General features: G+C 27.6%; 1 protein-coding gene across 1 annotated transcript in view; it reads right to left on the reverse strand.

The window, feature by feature from the left end:
* Window positions 1-19,219, reverse strand: part of LOC111625861 (syntaxin-binding protein 5-like) — a 181,612-nt gene that overhangs the window by 124,996 nt on the left and 37,397 nt on the right. The window lies entirely within an intron of this gene.

The raw sequence follows: 19,219 nt of genomic DNA on the forward strand, positions 1-19,219 counted from the left end.
TTTCAATAAGTTAAAGATAAAAAATTATAATGTATTAATTATTAATACATTATATTTTTTCAATAAATTGTATTCATGTTCTTGCACTCGTAATTTTTTTTATTTTTATGTAAAAAACACTGTTTATTTCTATTTTATTGTCAGAACTCGAGGAGGGACTTATAAAACCTTTGGAAGCAAGGACAAATGTCCTGTTTGTCAGCTCCTGTCGGCGGTCGAACTGTTAATACATATAAACAATCTTCTCATCTAAATTTTTCATGTGATTAATTAATTAAATAGAAAGTTTGTATGATTATCATGAAAAAAGACAAAATTCTTCAGTCCGGCATTGAGGAAGCCAGTAGTTGGAGAAGTATCAAAAAAAAAAAAAAAAAAAAAACTTAGTTATAAACTATAATTTCGAATTTTATATGAATCAAAAATAAAATTCTGAAATTTCGAAAAATTAAATATAAAATTTCTCCACAGAAAAGGTAATCGATTGAAATGTGTAACATTGCTGTTGCATTTTAAATAAAACATCATATAAATTATGTATGACAATTGTTTGATACATTTCTTTCATTTAATATCTCTAATTAATTTTTATTTTAAAAACACTGCATTGAAATTATTCAAAGAATTATTATTATATATATTGTACGGACGATTTGAATTTAACATTGTATAAATGATTCATTGCTCAGATGAAAAATTCAATATCTATTAAATATGAATAATGAAATGTAAGCAAGTATAAAAAGAAATAGAAATGAAAAATTTTATTATGAATTTCTTATAAAGTCGACAATTTTTAAAAATTACATTTTACATACAACAGATACAACAGATACTCTATTATTAAAATTTTATTTCGCGGATTTATGAACACGATTCGAATTTCTTCTTTTTAATCATACTATTATCTTATATTCAGAAGAAAGCCCGAATACTTTATTAAATCCTTTTTATATTAAAATCTTAAATAACAAATATAAAAAACTAAATTGTTTTTCAGTAACCATAGCACTTAAATTTACTACTATCATTAAAACTTATGTTAAAATGCTTTATACAAAACCTATTGTATTTAGGTTTTGGAAAATAATATATTAATATATCATATATTCAGACAAACTGAATCATCTCTGTAGAGCAGCGGTGCTCAATCTTTTCGACTACCGGGCCAAACTACATATGACGTAGGTAGGCAGGCCACAAATATTTCCTACATTCCATGTTTACTAAAAATAGTCTGATGTGTCAAATATGTTTAACTGACCGGATTTAACAGAGGTTATAGTTTGAGCAGCATTGCTATAGAGCAGTGTTTCTCAATCAAGGACCATGTGGTGTGCTTGCGACCATAACAAATTTCAAGGGAGCCATAGGTCAAAAATCAATTTTGAGACGCCAGAGCAAACTCTAGGGGGCCAGTCAAAATAAAATATTAAAATTATATGAAAACGATATGAAACTTCAATAAGTAAATTAGTATAGAAATGAATGTAAATTATTAAAATATTACGTTTAAATAAAACACGAATACATTTAATAAGGAAATTTTGAACCTAAATAATTTTATCATCAGATAATATACATACTGTAGATTTGTTTCTTGTAAACGAAGACCTGTCGTGTATATAAAGCATGTCATTTCCATTTTTTCTACCAAAGAATGTTTACTGTTAAAATGTAGACTTATTGCATGTAGATGTTGAGAGTATCTATACCGTAAAACTTCAATTTATCGCTACCATTTGTTCGTATCTGAAATTGGCGGAAAATCGAGAGTAAAGCTAAACTTAAACGTTTTTTAAAAATAAGGTATATATAGGCCTTTAATTATTATGTTCACATGTTTTTAATTTGAAGGTTGAAAGTTATGTGATTTATTATGTCGCTTGAAATGCAAAATCTACAAAATGAGTTAGTATTAACGGGGCCCACAGAAAAGTATTAAGCTCAACAGAAGACAGAGTTTAAAAAAAAGATTGAGAAACACTGTCATAGAGCATAAAAATTTATTGAAATATATTTGATCATCATGCATTTTTATTGAATATATTCAATTTAAAATTCTGTTAATAAAATTATTGGCATGAGATAATCAACATAATAAGCTTGCGTTTTAATAAATTATATTAGAAAATTTTGATTATCGATTTATTCTGTAATTAAACTTTCAAATTATCGTAATTTTAAAAATGTTTAATTAAACAGTAAATTTTCAATTACATTTGAATGATGCAGATGAATTCGCAAGCAAAAGGAGAATTGATTTGTTACAAATTTTTATATTATTGTATTTAAAATTCTGGTGTAATTCCAATATTGAATAATTGGGAAAAATTTTGATATAAAAATATACTACGCTAATGAATTTTTTCCGATTACATATTGAATAAATTGAGAAAAATAATCCTGATGAAAATATTCTAGTGTATCCTCATATCTGCATAACTTTATTTACCTTATATTAAAACTTAATGTTTATCATGCACACAAAATATACTAAGCATTTTAGAATTCAAATTAAAAATGTTTAACTGTAAAAATAAATAATTTGTTTCTTAGAAAAATGTACTCAATTATGAAAAGTCAAAAAATCATTTCGTATGAGTATAGTCTACTCTCCCAACTAATACATAAATAATAATATAATTAGATATCTATTGTTATTTATTATCTCCGATTTAAATTTTAAAAAATCTGTTTAAAATGCCTCCTAGCTGGCGACATAAAAATAAATTCCATTTTCACAGGTGGACTCAAGTTCGAATCACCTCGAGAGAACTCCACCCATCTACTTCATGAGTGTACAAGCGGAAAATGAGTTAACAGTAATGAAAAAATAAAATCCATTAAAATATTTACAATTTTGTAAATCAGAATATTTAATCATGGTAAAATATTAATTAAGGCTTTTTCTCAAATATTTATTTTAAATTCGGCAGTAAATTTGGATAATTAAAAAAAATTCAGCAACGAGTTGCTTAACTTCTCCGGCAACATTTAAAACTGAGTTTTCTGGCGCCGTCTGTTATATATTATTATTAAAAATTTATTTTTATTAAAAACTTATTAAACTATATTTTTAATTATTATAAAATGGCAAAATGCTTAATTTAGACAGCAAGGATGAGTTTTATAAAAAAAATTGTAAATCTTATAAGAGTAGAATCGTCATGAAGTCCGACCCTTCTCTATCTCCCCATCCCTCAATCTTTAACCACCAAAATTTAATCATCAATCCCCTGAATACACAAATCTCCCTGCAAAATTTCTAAAATTTTCGACTAAAAGCATAGGAATTTATAAGCTTCAAACAGGGTGAACAAAATCCTGCCCTCCCACACAAGAACTCCCCTTTTTGCATTTCTTGATGTTTCAAGGTCCAAAGTCTAAAAATGTAAAAATCTTGGGAGGCCAATTTTTGATCGATCGCCATACTTTCCCTGTTATATATAACAGACCGGGAAAATAAAAACAATAAAAATAAATAAATTTGGCCTTCTAAACTTCATTGGAGCATGTTACAAACTACAGTATCTACTAATTCTAAATCTACTATAAGATCAAACATTATAAAGTTATAAAACGAAAAGCCGAATATATGACATTCTCTGCAACTCAGGGATGCAAATACGACTCGAAGTTCACTTTCTGGGTATAGCCTAATATTAAAAATATGCTTGTTGTTATATCCAGATAGTAGACTTATTGTAAGTTATTAAACACACGCATACACACACACGTCTAATAATATATTTTAAACTGAATAAAATCTTTGGGTAACTTGACTTTTTAAAAAGATTCATTTTGAATACTCGGATTAGAAATTCGATACAAGCTGAACTGCAGTCAGGCTTTCTCATAATGAATAAAATTAAAGATATCAATATATTTTGCTGTTCATCGAAATCAGAATACCAAGAAAAAGTAAATGCATATTCATAATTTTGTGTTGTAGGATAAGTACAAGTATATGAGTTTAATATATTTTCGTAAAACTGCAAAAAACAATAATAATACTGTAATACATTTGCATACTGCAAAAATCAAATAAGAATAAAGAAATTATTAGAATTCAGCGGCGGCCTTATCCATTGCGAGGCTCTGGGCGGCAGATCTTTGCGAGGCCCTGGGCGGCAGATCTTTGCGAGGCCCTGGGCGGCTGATCTTTGCGAAGCCCTGGGCGGCAGATCTTTGCGAGGCCCTTGTCCTTTGTGCAAAGTATGTGAATTGAAATAGTAGGCACTTATTAATATTAATATATACTGTACTATAAATTAAATTTATTTTATTGTTATAACTAATAGCCAAGGATAAAATAAAAAGTTTTAAATATCAACTTTTTTCTACTTGGTTGTTGCGCGAGGCCCCGGGCGATTGCCCTGCTCGCCACCCCCTAAGGCCGCACTGTTAGAATTTATCTAAATGAACTGATGATAATTTTACAGACATACTTTGTTTAGTAATTGTCAGTGTTGTTCTGATTTCATTGATGTCTGTACACGGTTTAAAAAAAAAAAATAGTGTCAGATTTTGAAAGAATTGAAATTTTGAAAGCTGGAATAAGATAGGAAAGTTTTCGAGATAGAGAAATCGCATAGCAATTCGAAGTGAACGAAATATACATATTGTTCTAGAATTTATACTGAGTGGTCTAAACATGAAGAAAATCATATTTGGAAAGTCCGTAATTCAACAGACGTCAAGACCTTAAACAGATTTTAAAGTAACAAGTTACAATTACACACACAAGATAATGGATCAAAGAATGATATTTGCTTTATTTTCTGCTGCTATTAATGAAATCACACTCCTAATAATGAAAATGATGAAAAAATTTAGATCAAATGGAAAGAGAAAACTCAGGAATACTATCCAAACAAGGCGTACAATTCAAACAATTGGGATAATAGTGTGGAATGTAATAAATTATTATCAGAAACCATATTAGTATTGATTTGGAACAAACTTACCGGCACATATTACATAGAAAATCTGAGAAACCAGCTTTTCCAAATTCGCAAAATCTTCCCGGACGCAATGTTTCAACAAGAGAATACTCAAACTCACATACGGGCTGACAATATCTTTTCGTTAATAATAGCTGATTTATCAAAATCTGTTATTCAAATCTTTTAAAAATCAAATCCTTATTTCGGAAAACTGCGATTTTGTAAACGCAGAATTCAACATCGATATTCAAGTACAAGTTCCCGTACTCTTTAGAAAGAAGAACAAAAAATTTCTTTACCGTAATTCAAAGCCTCAAATCTATGAGGCAATAAATGAAACGCGACTATATGAAACAAGATAAGCATGAATTATTGAATATCTCAGCACAGATTAATAAAATTCATTGATTTTGTAAACACTCCGTTTCAATAAAAACAAGCATAAATTAAAATTTCATATTTATTGTATGTTTCTTTTGTGTTCTGATTTCGAAGAACATAGTGTAGTAGTGTTTCTACCATACTGATTTAGACTAATGTTTCGCAATACTAATATAATTCAACATGTTATCACTAATGTAATTTACAATACTAGTGAAATTCATAACATATTCGCATTTACGTAGGTTAAAGTAGTGTTTCAGAAAAAATTAACTTCAAAGTTATTCACAATACAGTAGATCCCCCTATAAAAGCGTTTCCTATAGTTATGATTCCTATAAAAATTGTGGCATTATCCGTAAACAACGGTAAAAATAACTCCTATAATACGTAAAACGTCATCGGGCAGCCGAACTACTTACCCGCTGTCCGTAGCGCCACGCTACGGAGAGATTTCTATCGTCTGGACAGTATTATATAAATTATATATAAATTAGGTACTGTACATATAATTATATATTAATTATATATAAATTAGGTACTGTATATATAATTATATATTAACTTAATTTATTGTAACTTTATTATAATTAAATATATATTTTTCGCCGTCTAGCGTCACGCTACGGCGAGTTAGGCGACCTATCGTCTGTTTAGTACTGTAATTTTATACATTTCTTGTGAAAGAAACATTTCTTATTTAACGGCCATAAAAATTATTTATATTAATGATGTCTCCAAAGGTCAACGAAGTTTTCGCAGAAAAATAACATCAGAAATCGCGGCCGCGGTTTGATGCGCTGTTCCGCGACGAAACCAAGCTTTAGCAACGGGCGTAGTCGAACGGTACACACTCGGTAAGCAATCCTACAATTTTTTGTTTATAACGTAGTTTATACGGATTATTTTCAAAAAAATATACGTATTTTGGAAATGTTGAGTCGAATTAGTCTAGAATCGATTAATTTTATGAAAGAAAACATTTCAAACAGCCGTAGTCCGTAAACTATGATTCCTACAAAATTGATTCATAAAGAACGGAACGTATCTACCGTCTTATAGGGGGATCTACTGTATTTCAAAGCAAAATGTTTTGAAACTTAATATTGTATTGAAAGTATCCAAATTATTAAAAAATATACATGTATCTAACCGTTAAATCTTTATCTAAATTATCATGAAAAATTCTTTAAAGCTTTTTAAATAGTATATATAAATTTATTTTATTAAGTTACGGCAACGCAACAGTAGGCGATCGCCTACTGTTGCGTTGCTGAGAACTTTCTATCGAAAACTGGTATCTATTTAGGCGCCAACTACTAGTGTTCAGTAGTTTTAGCCACTCGGCCACTGGTGGGCTAATGTATGTATATAGGTCTATGTATTTCTTTCCGCCCTGTACGCACTAAAAGCCCTGTACGCACTAAAAGCCCTGTACGCACTAAAAGCCCTGTACGCACTAAAAGCCCTGTACGCACTAAAAGCCCTGTACGCCTTTTAACCATACTCATCGTGTTCGATTAGTCCCACAATGAGTGGCTGGATGATAAAGAACGGAACTAGACATATTTTCATTAAAATTTTCCTGGATTTGTCCGCCCTGATTGAATTCCGGGTCTCCCAGAGCGATAGATTGACGTTTTAACCGTCTTGGCCATCGTTTTTTAAATATTTGATGAGTGGTCATACAAAAATCCCATTATGCTGTACAAGTATGTGATTATGGGATTTTATTATATCATCATGAATTGAAAAACAAAAGCATTTAATCGGTTACTACAAAACAGAATTTTTGGTTTTACGAGCATCTGAAAAATTTAAATTTTAAAAATTTTGATTGTCGATTTGTAAATGTGATATTACAACTGCTTTGAAACAATTATTTCTTTGTTTAATTCAGACAAATTTATTTACGTTACAAATATATAATATATACTTCATAAATATATGCAATTCATTATAATTATCTATATACATAAACATTTTATTAGTTAAAATGTTTCCCCGAGTTGAAAAAATGTATACCAAGATATCTTTTTTATGTTAGCCGTTTTTATTATAAAAAATAATTTTCATGTAAATTCTTTTATTTAATATGGTTAGTTCTTGCATATTTTTAAAGAAGAAAGTGATGATAATGTTGATATGTTATATGAAATTGAAACACAATCACTGAATTCAAAAATATCTAATGGAAATTAACACAAAATAACAATAAATTTATAATTAAAATAAAAAACATTTCTTAAAATCCTTAATGTAACATGGTTCTGTTATTTTGTAAGTTCTCAACTTACAAAATAACAGAAAAATGTCGTTATTGGATCTCGAATAAAAAATTTTCATTGTTATCCAAGTTTAAGCTTTTGTCTGTAAGAACAGAGACAATAGTTTTGGAAGTTCCGAAAACGTGAGTAATATTTTCAGCAATAAAGTTTGAGAATTCAATAAAATCACGTTAAAGAAAAAACTGTTTAAAATATTTTACAATGCTTCATAAATAATGCTAAAAATATTAAATTCGATCATTTTAATACATTTCGAAATGTTTCAACCTATATTCTAAACTTATTTTCCCACATAGCGCCAAATAACATCCAAAGCGTAATAAAAATTTACCAAAACGAATTTTACGACCTATCTACATAAAAAAATTTATCTAAATCATTAATGCAAAATATACACACACACACATTGTGATGCAATAGTAAATGTTTTTAAAAAAAATTGCTACTTGTAGTTCCGTTTTATATCTATTGTGATTACTTTTTATATTTATTATTATTTAATTTTTAAACGGATATAAACACAAATACAAGTTACAATAAAGAGGATAGAGTATACACACTTCTTAATGACTAAATAATAATAATAATCCATATAGCAAACTTTCTTTCAGTTGCTGAAATTAATTCATAACAGGCAATAAAAAAACCTTTGCTAGTATCTATTCAATATAATAAATCATATATACATATAGGCCTACATATAAGGTAATAATATTAATTACGAACTTTATTCAAAAATAACTAAATCGATGTAAATCGGATATTTAGGCCTATACAAATCGCTGTATGATTAACGTTACAGTTACAGCCTAGTACCTCAGAGCTACTAGAGCATTCAGTTATAAATTATAAATTTATTTTGAAAACAGCAGAATATATTTTAAAAAATTAAACAGATGAATAACGGATAAAATGCTTAAGTTACTACAAGTCAAAATCAATAAAAATTAAAATATTGAATGATAATAACAAATTTTTTAAAAAAAGTTTACTTTTTAAATTATCGTTAACGTGCGAAATATATATACATTTTTTTCAATTGAAATCAACAAATATTTGATCAAATATTATATATTCTTCGATAAATATGTTTTGCAGAATGATATATTAAATTACCGACTTATGATCCGAGTGATTATAGCGCTTAGAAAGAGATTAATATGTTAACTTTTAATAGGGTTAATTTAACTTAATTCTATAATGCAGGCGTATTAATCCTAATGAGATCAATAGCTTTGTTCTTGGGGGTCGCATAAATTTATGTATTATTAGTATGCATTAAAATTTGTGAATATCTTCATATAATAATAAATTTAATTTAAATATCGGGCCTGATTTCAGATATTTAATGCAGAATTACTAATTGAAAACATGAAATAATGCTTGAAAAATATTTCTATAATAGATTAAAAAACTAATTCTAAGATGTTCTAAAGTAAAAAATATATACGTAGCCTATATATTGAACGAAAATTTTCTTATTCTGAAATGATAATTCTAAGTCCTTATTAATAATAATTTGTTTGAATATTTTATATCTAATTTAGAGCACAATTTTTCCGAAAACAATTTTATTGTAATTTGAAGGGAATCAAATATTTTATTTCGAAATTCGTTTAAGTATAAAATTTAAGAGAAATGATTATGTTTCAAAATAGTTATTAATCAGAACAATTTATTGAAAATCGTGAATGTATCTGTTTTCATGAAAAGTAATTAGACAATAAAATGATTTGCATTTAAAATTTTCTAAATATTTAGGCTATATACTTAAATTCATTTTTTAATTATTTTTATTTTGTATATACTTCATATAAAACAAAAAAAATTTATTTAAAAATTTAAAGTTTTTAAAATCATTTATTAATTTTAAAAAAATATAAACAGGAGGCAAAATACTTTAATGATTTTAGTTTAAATCAAATTAATATTTCGGAATAATTTTTGTCCAATTTTAATTTCAGTTTGCCCGATAAAGAGTACGCAGTTATCACTTTAATTCAATTACTGAATTATACATTCGACTTTAAACTGACAAAATTTAATCCATATAAATGTAAATTTTTCATTTTTAAAGATTTAAATTCTTGCATCCTTTCCTGTTTAAATTGAAACGAGATAAATAAATTGAGTTCCTACTAAATTCGAAATTAAATTATTTTAAAATATTAATCTTAATGTCAGCGTTCAGAAATATTTTAAGCTTGAAGTAATTTTAATAAAATCAAAAAGATTTGTGAAATTTAACTTCAATATTATACTCATAGTTCAAAAAAACTAAATCAGTAATACAACTTAGAATAGACAGTTGTCTGTATTTCGTTTTAAAAGATATAAATAAATCATATGCTTTCATAATCTGAAAAATATAAATTGAGGTAAGTAACAAACTAACCTCCATTATCTGTAGAGAAATCAACGAACCATTTGGAACTTTTTCTACTTAAAGAAAAACTCCCAAATGGCTCACTTGCTGATGATTACTAAATGACTAAAAAGTCTTAAATCATGATCAATAGACTAGTCTAGCATTCTGTTTCATTAAGATAATAACGATGTGCTCATCAAAATACGATATTATATTGTTTGAATTGCACGAGAAGCAAATAATACTAATTTGAATCTTAAACTTTAAGTTAACTATCGGAAAGTGTAGAAACATGGATAATACCAATTGCATAGATCTAATTGTATATCTTTAACAAAATGCAATTCAGGATAACTAAGTTCTCTTTAACAACGTTAAGTAGGATTATGTAATGAATACAATACTCAATTTAACGTAACTGATGTTATATAATAATTTACATAAAATAAATTTAATAACATTTTATGAACATACATCTATTTTTTTCCAATCTAATTCAGTAAGTAATTATAAATACGTGGGTTTATGTTTATTATTATTCAATAGACTAATAAATGTGATCATGAATATCTTTTAGGTGAAATTCTAAATAAAACTTAGAATTCTATCTCAAAATATGCAACATTTTTTCAATTATAATTCTTCCAAATTAAATGCAGAAATCATACAGAATTTTAATTAAATGAGAAATTTCTAAGCTTAATCGTTTAAAGTGTCTTTTTTTTTAATACTAATAAAAAGAAAACTAAAATTGATAAATTAGTTGCTAGCCTACCTAAATCTGTTATTTAGCATATATTCATAATTATACTGCATAACAGACGGCCAAACCTTGTTATGACAGGAGTCACCTATCAGAAATACGCTAGATCAGTATTCTCTATTGAAGCGATAATTTATATATACAGTATATTTTATTTATTTATATGGATCCAACAGAGTGAATGTGATCACATATATATATAAAGAAGAGAAAATAAAGATAAATTAATTTATAATAAACCTATCTAAATATATATTACTGTTTCACCTCCATTATTTACTGGTAGATAAGTGTTCGAAGTACAAATTCACGAATTAACTATTTAAAATTCGGTTCATACGAATATGCCCTTAGCTTTCAGTGGCCTGTCAAGTTGCACTTTACGTTTACAATCCATGTGTATATCACACTACATAACAGACAGAAAACTTACTACTTACACATGTAATATTTTGTGTCTCAAGTTTATAAAAAAATGCATAAGAATTTATGGGAGCCGCAGGAAAGGTCTAGGAATGTCGCAGTTTGGCCATCGTTTCTATATATCATATCGAAAAACTTAAAATTTGTTATGAAAACGTAGTTATCAAAAAAACTATAAAATATTTATTATAATCAATTATAAACAATATTGGTAAAATCCGATTACTTCTTATATTACGTCAATTAAAAAATTTCACTAAACTGTTTCATTAAAACAAATAAAATTTAACTCTTAAATTCGGAATGTAAAAGAAACTTTACAAGTATATTTTCTATTAGAATTAAAAATTTAATCATTAAAAAATAACGCAGTTATATATCTCGCATCACACTAACCCAAATATTCAAATTTAATAACATTTTTAACACACTTCGTTATAACTGCATTCAGCAAAATTCGATCACACATCGTTAACACACAATAACACACCTCAAATTAAAACACAGAAATCGGCTTAATTCTATTTGATTTGGTGTGATAAAAACGAGATGAATGCAGATTNCAATAAAGAGGATAGAGTATACACACTTCTTAATGACTAAATAATAATAATAATCCATATAGCAAACTTTCTTTCAGTTGCTGAAATTAATTCATAACAGGCAATAAAAAAACCTTTGCTAGTATCTATTCAATATAATAAATCATATATACATATAGGCCTACATATAAGGTAATAATATTAATTACGAACTTTATTCAAAAATAACTAAATCGATGTAAATCGGATATTTAGGCCTATACAAATCGCTGTATGATTAACGTTACAGTTACAGCCTAGTACCTCAGAGCTACTAGAGCATTCAGTTATAAATTATAAATTTATTTTGAAAACAGCAGAATATATTTTAAAAAATTAAACAGATGAATAACGGATAAAATGCTTAAGTTACTACAAGTCAAAATCAATAAAAATTAAAATATTGAATGATAATAACAAATTTTTTAAAAAAAGTTTACTTTTTAAATTATCGTTAACGTGCGAAATATATATACATTTTTTTCAATTGAAATCAACAAATATTTGATCAAATATTATATATTCTTCGATAAATATGTTTTGCAGAATGATATATTAAATTACCGACTTATGATCCGAGTGATTATAGCGCTTAGAAAGAGATTAATATGTTAACTTTTAATAGGGTTAATTTAACTTAATTCTATAATGCAGGCGTATTAATCCTAATGAGATCAATAGCTTTGTTCTTGGGGGTCGCATAAATTTATGTATTATTAGTATGCATTAAAATTTGTGAATATCTTCATATAATAATAAATTTAATTTAAATATCGGGCCTGATTTCAGATATTTAATGCAGAATTACTAATTGAAAACATGAAATAATGCTTGAAAAATATTTCTATAATAGATTAAAAAACTAATTCTAAGATGTTCTAAAGTAAAAAATATATACGTAGCCTATATATTGAACGAAAATTTTCTTATTCTGAAATGATAATTCTAAGTCCTTATTAATAATAATTTGTTTGAATATTTTATATCTAATTTAGAGCACAATTTTTCCGAAAACAATTTTATTGTAATTTGAAGGGAATCAAATATTTTATTTCGAAATTCGTTTAAGTATAAAATTTAAGAGAAATGATTATGTTTCAAAATAGTTATTAATCAGAACAATTTATTGAAAATCGTGAATGTATCTGTTTTCATGAAAAGTAATTAGACAATAAAATGATTTGCATTTAAAATTTTCTAAATATTTAGGCTATATACTTAAATTCATTTTTTAATTATTTTTATTTTGTATATACTTCATATAAAACAAAAAAAATTTATTTAAAAATTTAAAGTTTTTAAAATCATTTATTAATTTTAAAAAAATATAAACAGGAGGCAAAATACTTTAATGATTTTAGTTTAAATCAAATTAATATTTCGGAATAATTTTTGTCCAATTTTAATTTCAGTTTGCCCGATAAAGAGTACGCAGTTATCACTTTAATTCAATTACTGAATTATACATTCGACTTTAAACTGACAAAATTTAATCCATATAAATGTAAATTTTTCATTTTTAAAGATTTAAATTCTTGCATCCTTTCCTGTTTAAATTGAAACGAGATAAATAAATTGAGTTCCTACTAAATTCGAAATTAAATTATTTTAAAATATTAATCTTAATGTCAGCGTTCAGAAATATTTTAAGCTTGAAGTAATTTTAATAAAATCAAAAAGATTTGTGAAATTTAACTTCAATATTATACTCATAGTTCAAAAAAACTAAATCAGTAATACAACTTAGAATAGACAGTTGTCTGTATTTCGTTTTAAAAGATATAAATAAATCATATGCTTTCATAATCTGAAAAATATAAATTGAGGTAAGTAACAAACTAACCTCCATTATCTGTAGAGAAATCAACGAACCATTTGGAACTTTTTCTACTTAAAGAAAAACTCCCAAATGGCTCACTTGCTGATGATTACTAAATGACTAAAAAGTCTTAAATCATGATCAATAGACTAGTCTAGCATTCTGTTTCATTAAGATAATAACGATGTGCTCATCAAAATACGATATTATATTGTTTGAATTGCACGAGAAGCAAATAATACTAATTTGAATCTTAAACTTTAAGTTAACTATCGGAAAGTGTAGAAACATGGATAATACCAATTGCATAGATCTAATTGTATATCTTTAACAAAATGCAATTCAGGATAACTAAGTTCTCTTTAACAACGTTAAGTAGGATTATGTAATGAATACAATACTCAATTTAACGTAACTGATGTTATATAATAATTTACATAAAATAAATTTAATAACATTTTATGAACATACATCTATTTTTTTCCAATCTAATTCAGTAAGTAATTATAAATACGTGGGTTTATGTTTATTATTATTCAATAGACTAATAAATGTGATCATGAATATCTTTTAGGTGAAATTCTAAATAAAACTTAGAATTCTATCTCAAAATATGCAACATTTTTTCAATTATAATTCTTCCAAATTAAATGCAGAAATCATACAGAATTTTAATTAAATGAGAAATTTCTAAGCTTAATCGTTTAAAGTGTCTTTTTTTTTAATACTAATAAAAAGAAAACTAAAATTGATAAATTAGTTGCTAGCCTACCTAAATCTGTTATTTAGCATATATTCATAATTATACTGCATAACAGACGGCCAAACCTTGTTATGACAGGAGTCACCTATCAGAAATACGCTAGATCAGTATTCTCTATTGAAGCGATAATTTATATATACAGTATATTTTATTTATTTATATGGATCCAACAGAGTGAATGTGATCACATATATATATAAAGAAGAGAAAATAAAGATAAATTAATTTATAATAAACCTATCTAAATATATATTACTGTTTCACCTCCATTATTTACTGGTAGATAAGTGTTCGAAGTACAAATTCACGAATTAACTATTTAAAATTCGGTTCATACGAATATGCCCTTAGCTTTCAGTGGCCTGTCAAGTTGCACTTTACGTTTACAATCCATGTGTATATCACACTACATAACAGACAGAAAACTTACTACTTACACATGTAATATTTTGTGTCTCAAGTTTATAAAAAAATGCATAAGAATTTATGGGAGCCGCAGGAAAGGTCTAGGAATGTCGCAGTTTGGCCATCGTTTCTATATATCATATCGAAAAACTTAAAATTTGTTATGAAAACGTAGTTATCAAAAAAACTATAAAATATTTATTATAATCAATTATAAACAATATTGGTAAAATCCGATTACTTCTTATATTACGTCAATTAAAAAATTTCACTAAACTGTTTCATTAAAACAAATAAAATTTAACTCTTAAATTCGGAATGTAAAAGAAACTTTACAAGTATATTTTCTATTAGAATTAAAAATTTAATCATTAAAAAATAACGCAGTTATATATCTCGCATCACACTAACCCAAATATTCAAATTTAATAACATTTTTAACACACTTCGTTATAACTGCATTCAGCAAAATTCGATCACACATCGTTAACACACAATAACACACCTCAAATTAAAACACAGAAATCGGCTTAATTCTATTTGATTTGGTGTGATAAAAACGAGATGAATGCAGATTTAATAAATTAATGATTGACTGATATTACATATTCAGTTTATCTATAATCTCTAATTAAATAAACCGAAAATAAAGTTTCAAGATTTTCATTAAAATCTATTGAGTCTGAATCACCAAACCTCTAATATTATGCATTTTATTCATAAAATAACAAAAAATATAATTGAAATTTTTAAAACTGCGAAATAATTAAGCTAATCAATACATCATAAAAGCAAACAAAAAATTTAAACACACATTATTTGCTAAATGAAAACAAAGTATTGTAATTGCAAAGCAATACACAATTTATAATTTAAAAAAGATATTTAATTCAACCTTTAAATCGAATACCTTATTCAGTTTACTTATTAATACAGAAACAAACAACGTTAACAAAAATCTAGATTTGTTGTAAGAAATGCATATTTTTCATCCAAAAATCAATATTCTCATAAGGTGAATAATTAATCAAAGTTAATATAAATAAGCAGATTATATAAATCCTTTTATTTCTAATATAATACAAAATTCAATAAATAATTCTATCATCATTTTTTAAAAAAGATCTTATCATCAAGTAGGATATCAAAGCTTACATAAAATCCAAATAAATCACTACTGTAGGATTCATCCTATAACATATGAGATGAATCGCAAGTTACGAAATGTTATCTAAATTTCCAAAAATAATATATTCTGAAATTATTAATATCGAAAACTCAGTTATAATTTTTTTTTCAAATATAACTTAAAAATACAATTTTTAATTAAACAAGTTAATCTTTTTATTAAAGAAATAATTTTCTAAATGATGTTTTCGGAAGTTTACACAACAAAAATTAAATAACTTAAGTAATTACAACAAAAAAAAAAAGCATTTTCGCATAAATATTAATTCGAAGCTTACAAACAGATAAGGTGTTAATAATAAAAATATAAATAATCTAATAAAAATATTAAAGGCAAATGCAAGGAATTAAATGCAATTAAATTGGTAACTTCATAACAGTTGTCATTATATATAAAGAACTAATGCATATTTGTGTGGGGAGTAATTTACTGAAGTTCATTTCTTTTCTTTTTGCAAAAATGTTAACACACAAATTCCATTTCAAATCAATGGAATGGAGAAGTAACGAAAGAGAAACAAACTTCATATCAAAAAAGAAAATCATTTGTAATTGAATGTATGTATTTATTAATACACTACTGCTTTGGGTAGGAACACAAACCATTTCTCGTTTATTTCGTGTTAACATTTTTCCAGTTGGACAACTGTTTTTGCTATTTTCTATTGTTCTGTAAGTTGCGTCGTCGGAATATTTTCATTCTGAACAGAAGTTTCAAAAGAAAACTAGGATTGAATCTAAGTTTTAGATAATTTTGGATTTATAAATTAAAATCAATTATTTTCCGAAGTATAGCGCAAAATTATTTTGAGAAAAATACCTGTATTTTAATATTTATAAGTAATATGTATGAGATATACACTGATGTCCAAAATTAAGACAGATATTTTGCACAATAAATCGAAACCGCTACTAGTAAAAGTTATATATATTTCTATAAGTTTAAACAACGAATTGTATTATTATAATCAATTGAAAATGGCAACTAAAGAAACATGCAAATTACGAAGCTAAAGAAAAATGGGAGTTCCGTAAATCTGTGATTCGACTATTTTTGAGTATTGATTGTGGTCAGGTCAATCAAATTTTGAAAAAAAAAAAAAATAACACTATACCATCGTTCGTATAACGCATTGAGATGGAGGGCAATCAGTAGACAGGCCAGTCCCAAGCAGAAGTGGTCGGATAGTTACAGATGTCCAAAAAACTGTTGTACATGCTGTGGAAACAATTACGAGATACAGGAACCATTATCAATAAAGCAGGACAAGGTCGACCAAGATCAACGACCCCTCATGAAGACCATCAACTGGGTTTAACAGCCCTGCGCCATAAAGACGACAGCCAGGCAGCTCTCTCGTGAGCTCGCGGCTGCTATTGGAACATCGGTATCGAGGCAAACTGTGTATAGACGGCTAGCAGAGAAGGAACTTTATGCTAGACAACCAGTAGTGTATCTCTCTACCAGCTCTTCCCATAGGAGAACCCCATCTTTCCTGGTGCTCTGAGCATCATCTCTGGAAACAGAACCAGTAGGACCTTGTTATGTTCTCAGATGAGTCAAGATAGTTTTCAAACCGATTCTCGACGCATTATCATCTGGAGAGAGCGTAGGACACGTTACCAACACTCAAACATCAAGGAAAACAACCCTTATGGTGAAGGTGATGTCCTTGTATAGAGAGGCATCATGTTGTATGGTCACATGCCCCTGCACGTTTTCAAGAGAAACTTTGACCGCTCAGCGCTACAGAGATGAGATCAGTAAGTTATATGTGAGGCTTTCTCGAGGTGCCATCGGTCCCAGTTCATTTTTTATGGGCGACAATATTAAGCCCCAGACCTCAGCTGGGTACGGATTTCGTTGAAGGGATGAAGTGATCTCTGAACGTATATTTGTTTAATCATGTCTGGGATGCTCTGGGTGGGTCGTTACATCATCAGTCCCTTCCCAGAATCAGCCATGAGCTAAAATTCGCTCGTGGAAGAGTTTTATTATCCCAAAGCCTTCTCCAGAACCTCGTCAACAGCATTACTGTCCATTATGGGTGCTGTACAACTATCAGGGGTGATCACAGTCCCTAATTGCCGCTTTTCTGGGAACCTGCTACCTCATGTTTTAGATATCAAAACGTGTATCTCTAAAAATTTTCTTTTGTTTTCATTTGATATGACTCCCTCAAGGCATGAAGTAACCATATACAAAATTTCGCCCCGATTTACTAAATATTTTTCCAGATATGTTACAATTTGTGTTTGTTGCCTTAATTTTGAACACTGGTGTACATAAATAATATTCTGTTTGACCCCCCTCCGTTATGATTTGAATAAATCTCTCTAATGTCTATACCGGATGTTCCACGAGAAAGTACCAATATTTTTACAGTTCATTCAAACGGTCTAGGAGATCCAAAAAATGTCCTATAAACATAGCTCTTCAAACGCACTGTTTCAACGCTAGAAGGAATTAAAAGTTCAGACTAGCTATCCCTTAAAATTTTGTTCTGCTGTACTACAAGAGCTGAGAAAAAGAATCAATCTCTGCCTTCAGCTTCTGTGTTGTATTAAAGAGCCAAAAAATTAATGTTTATTGCAAAAAGAAATACAAACATTAAAAAGATTTTTAATGTGTCGCAGTTTTGGAAAACCAGAAACTTCTTGGCTTTTATTGTTTCGATGGTTCTAGAAGGCAAGAAAACCCGTATCTAAAATAAATGGGAAAACTCTTGTAACTGTAATAATGTTTCTCTTTAAAGAGTAACCACGGATTACTAATTTTTAGTGTCTGTATTTCGTCTTTGCATAAACTTAAAAGTTCGCTTCAATTTCTTCGCTCTTTAGTATAGCAGAACTGAAGGGCAGCGAGAGTAGGACTTCTCCGCAGTACTTAGAAGCACTGCGGAAAAGCCTCACCGCGCTTTGGAAGTGCAACAGAACAGTATTTAAAACAGTAGCTGGTCCGAACATTAACCTCTTGTAGCGCTGAAACAATGCATTTGATGGCTATGTTTATAGGACATTTTTGAATCCTCTAGGACTAAAACATGCTGTAGAAATATTGTCACTACCTCGAGGAACACACTGTATAATTGAATTTCCTTTTAGCTGCATATATCACGTTGCTGTTATTCGATTCATTATAACAAAGTTTAAAAGTGAAAAATAAGATTTAAGATTATTTATCATCATCATTAACACTTGTCAAAATATAGACTTATTCAAAACAGTTTTACATCAGAAATTGTCACCTGATGTAAAAACTAATTTACAAAACGATATACAGGTTATATA

Source organism: Centruroides sculpturatus, unplaced genomic scaffold (assembly GCF_000671375.1).
Source record: "Centruroides sculpturatus isolate CEXI.00-Female unplaced genomic scaffold, Cexi_2.0 scaffold319, whole genome shotgun sequence".
In the NCBI taxonomy this organism is placed as follows: domain Eukaryota; kingdom Metazoa; phylum Arthropoda; class Arachnida; order Scorpiones; family Buthidae; genus Centruroides; species Centruroides sculpturatus.